A 4,585-nucleotide genomic window follows, 5' to 3' on the forward strand; every position below is an offset into this window, starting at 1 on the left:
AGAAAATAAATAAAGACACACAAGCTTTAAATGACACATTAGATCATCTCAAGTTAATTGATTTTTATAGGACATTCCATCCAAAAACGACAGAATACACTTTCTTCTCAAGTGCACATGGAACATTTTCCAGGATAGATCACATCTGGGGTCACAAATCAAACCTCGGCAAATTCAAGAAAATTGAAATCATATCAAGCATCTTCTCAGACCCCAATGCCATGAGACTAGATATCAATTACAGGAAAAAAACTGCAAAAAATACAAACACATGGAGGCTAAACAATTCACTCTTAAACAACCAAGAAATCACTAAAGAAATCAAAGAGGAAAACAAAAAATATCTAGAAACAAATGACAATGAAAACACAACAACCCAAAACCTATGGGATGCAGCAAAAGCAGTTCTAAGAGGGAAGTTTATAGCAATACAGTCCTACCTTAAGAAACAAGAAAATAATCGAATAAACAACCTAACCTTACATCTAAAATAATTAGAAAAACAAGAACAAAGAAACCCCAAAGGGAGCAGAAGGAAAGAAATCATAAAGATCAGAGCAGAAATAAATGAAAGAGAAAGGAAGGAAGCAATAGCAAAAATTAACAAAACTAAAAGCTGGTTCTTTGAGAAGATTAACAAAATTGATAAACCATTAGCCAGACTCATCAAGAAAAAAAGGGAGAAGATGCAAATCAACAGAATTAGAAATGAAAAAGGATAAGTAACAACGGACACCTCAGAAATACAAAAGATCATGAGAGACTACTACAAGCAATTATATACCAATAAATTGGATAACCTGGAAGAAATGGAGAAATTCTTAGAAAAATACAATCTTCCAAGACTGAACCAGGAAGAAATAGAAACTATGAACAGACCAATCACAAGTACAGAAATTGAGGCTGTGATTAAAAATCTCCCAACACACAAAAGCCCAGGACCAGATGCGTTCACGGGCGAATTCTGTTAAACATTTAGAGAAGAGCTAACATCTATCCTTCTCAAACTCTTCCAAAATATTGCAGAAGGTGGAACACTCCCAAACTCATTCTATGAGGCCACCATCACCCTGATACCAAAACCAGGCAAAGATGTCACAAAAAAAGAAAATTACAGACCAATATCACTGATGAATATAGATGCAAAAATACTCAACAAAATACTAACAGAATCCAACAGCACATTAAAAAGATCATACACCATGATCAAGTGGGGTTTACCCCTGGGATGCAAGGATTCTTCAATATACGCAAATCAATCAGTGTGATACATCATATCAACAAATTGAAGGATAAAAACCATATGATCATCTCAATAGATGCAGAAAAAGCTTTTGACAACATTCAACATCCATTTACAATAAAAGCTCTCCAGAAAATGGGAATAGAAGGAAATTACCTCAACATAATAAAAGCCATATATGAAAAACCAAAAGCCAACATCATTCTAAATGGGGAAAACCTGAAAGAATTCCCTCTTAGAACAGGAACAAGACAAGGGTGTCCACTCTTACCATTATTATTCAACAGAGTTTTGGAAGTTTTAGCCACAGCAATCCGAGAAGAAAAAGAAATCAAAGGAATCCAAATTGGAAAAGAAGAAATAAAATTGTCACTCTTTGCAGATGACATGATATTATATGTAGAAAACCCTAAAGACTCTACCAGAAAACTGCTAGCACTAATTGATGAATTTAGTAAAGTAGCAGGATACAAAATTAATGCACAGAAATCTCTTGCATTCCTATACACTAACAACGGAAGAGCAGAAAGAGAAATTAAGGAAACTCTCCCATTCACCATTGCAACAAAAAGAATAAAATACCTAGGAATAAACCTGCCTAAGGAGGCAAAAGATCTGTATGCAGAAAACTTTAAGACATTGATGAAAGAAATCAAAGACGACACAAACAGATGGAGGGACATACCATGTTCCTGGATTGGAAGAATCAACATATTAAAAATGACTGTACTACACAAAGCAATTTACAGGTTCAATGCAATCCCAATCAAATTACCAATGGCATTTTTCACAGAACTAGAGCAAGAAATCTTACAATTTGTATGGAAACGCAAAAGACCCCGAATAGCCAAAGCCATCTTGAGAAGGAAAAATGGAGTTGGTGGAATCAGGCTTCCTGACTTCAAACTATACTACAAGGCCATAGTGATCAAGACAGTATGGTACTGGCACAAAAATAGAAAGGAAGATCAATGGAATAGAATAGAGAACTCAGAAGTAAGCCCAAACACATATGGGCACTTTATCTTTGACAAAGGAGGCAAGATTATACAATGGAAAAAAGACAGCCTCTTCAATAAGTGGTGCTGGGAAAACTGGACAGCAACATGTATAAGAATGAAATTAGAAGACTTCCTAACACCATACACAAAAATAAACTCAAAATGGATTAAAGACCTACATGTAAGGCCAGACAGTATAAAACTCCTAGAGGAAAACATAGGCAGAACACTCTATGACATCCATCAAAGCAAGATCCTTTTTGACCCACCTCCTAGAAAAATGGAATTAAAATCAAGAATAAACAAATGGGACCTCATGAAACTTAAAAGCTTTTGCACAGCAAAAGAAACCATAAACAAGACAAAATGGTAACCCTCAGAATGGGATAAAGTACTTTCCAAAGAAGCAACAGATAAAGGATTAATCTCCAAAATATACAAGCAGTTTATGCAGCTTAATACCAAAAAAGCAAATAACCCAATCCACAAACGGGCAGAAGACCTAAATAGACATTTCTCCAAAGAAGACGTACAGATGGCCAACAAACACATGAAAAGATGCTCAACATCACTCATCATCAGAGAAATGCAAGTCAAAGCCACATTGAGGTATCACCTCACACCGATCAGAATGGCCATCATCACAAAATCTGGAAACAACAAATGTTGGAGAGGGTGTGGAGAAAAGGGAACTGTCCTGCACTGTTGGTGGGAATGTAAGTTGGTACAGCCACTATGGAAAATGGTTTGGAGGTTCCTTAAAAAACTACAAATAGAACTACCATATGATCCAGTAATCCCACTCCTGGGCATATACCCAAAGAAAACCATAATCCCAAAAGAAACATGTACCATCATGTTTATTGCAGCGCTATTTACAAAGATTTACGCCAGGACATGGAAGCCACCTAAATGCCCATCAACAAATGAATGGGTAAAGAAGATGTGGCATATATATACAATGGAATATTACTCAGCTATAAAAAGGGATGAGATGGAGGTATATGTCATGAGGTGGATAGACCTAGAGTCTGTCATACAGAGTGAAGTAAGTCAGAAAGAGAAGGACAAATATTGTATGCTAACTCATATACGGAATCTAAAAATGGTACTGATGAACTCTGTGACAAGAACAAGGACGCAGACGCAGAGAATGGACTGGAGAACTCGATCATTGGGAGCAGGCGGGGGGTGAAGGGGAAGCTGAGATGAAGGGAGAGAGTAGCACAGACATATATATACTACCAACTGTAGGATAGCCAGTGGGAAGTTGTTGTATAAGAAAGGGAGTCCAACTCAAGGATGGAAGATGCCTTAGAGGACTGGGACGGGGAGGGTGGGGGGGACTCTAGGGAGGGTGGGGGGGGAGTCGAGGGAGGGAGGGAATTAAGGGATATGTGTGTAAAAACAGATGATTGAACTTGGTGTACCCCAAAAAAATAATAAATAAATAAATAAATAAATAAAATTAATTTAAAAAATTTAAAAATATTAAAAAAAAAGAAAAGGTTTATTTAAATCCATAGCATGCTTGAAATGATACCATTCTTAATGTGCCAGGGACTATAATAAAGAATAAAAATTAAAAATATAAATAAAACCACAAAGTTCCACAAGAGTAAAACTTCTTGTTTAAAAAAAAAACAAAAACACCATTTTCACTTCAGCAGTACACCTACTAAAGTTAATATGATACAAAGAAGATTAGCAAGGTCTGTACTCAAGGATGATATGAAAATTTATGAAATGTTTCATATTTGGAGGAAGAAAAGGAATAAAAAAGGTTTTGATAACATTCAGTATATAGAATAATAGATAATGTAAAATAATAAATATGTAATATAATATAATATAAAAGAAAGAATAAAAAGAAAAAGGAAGATTAAACAGTTGGGTTAAATATAAAACTAATAAGATGGTAGATAAAAACCAAATATATCAATAATCATTTTAAATGCAACTGATGTCCTAATTAAAAGACTAAAATTATCAAAGTGGATTAAAAATTATATGTTTTTAAGTGGAAATCAAGAGGTACTTAAATAAAAGGACACAGATGTTTAAAAGTAAAAAAGATGGTGAAAGATTTACCATGCAACTAGTAATCAAGGCAAACTAGTATAGCTATAATAATATGTTAAAAAAAAGAGTTTATGGCAAGAAATATTACTGGAGAAATACACGGGCATCACATAACGAAAAGCCAGTCCAAAACCCCACTTGAGGGACAGTCTACAAATACTTGTCAAGTACTCTTCAGAACCCTCAAGTTCATCAAAAACACGAAAAGTCTGAGAAATTGTCATAGCCAAAAGGAGTCTGAGGAGACATGATAAGCAAA

The 4,585-nt window shown here is 35.0% G+C and overlaps 1 non-coding gene across 1 annotated transcript; it reads left to right on the forward strand.

The window, feature by feature from the left end:
- The first annotated feature begins 3,902 nt into the window (after window positions 1-3,902).
- Window positions 3,903-4,005, forward strand: LOC130842745 (U6 spliceosomal RNA). Its single transcript, XR_009050543.1, has one exon. It is a non-coding gene; the product is annotated as a U6 spliceosomal RNA (small nuclear RNA).
- Window positions 4,006-4,585: the final 580 nt, after the last annotated feature.

Source organism: Hippopotamus amphibius, chromosome X (genome assembly GCF_030028045.1).
Source record: "Hippopotamus amphibius kiboko isolate mHipAmp2 chromosome X, mHipAmp2.hap2, whole genome shotgun sequence".
Taxonomy (NCBI): Eukaryota; Metazoa; Chordata; class Mammalia; order Artiodactyla; family Hippopotamidae; genus Hippopotamus; species Hippopotamus amphibius.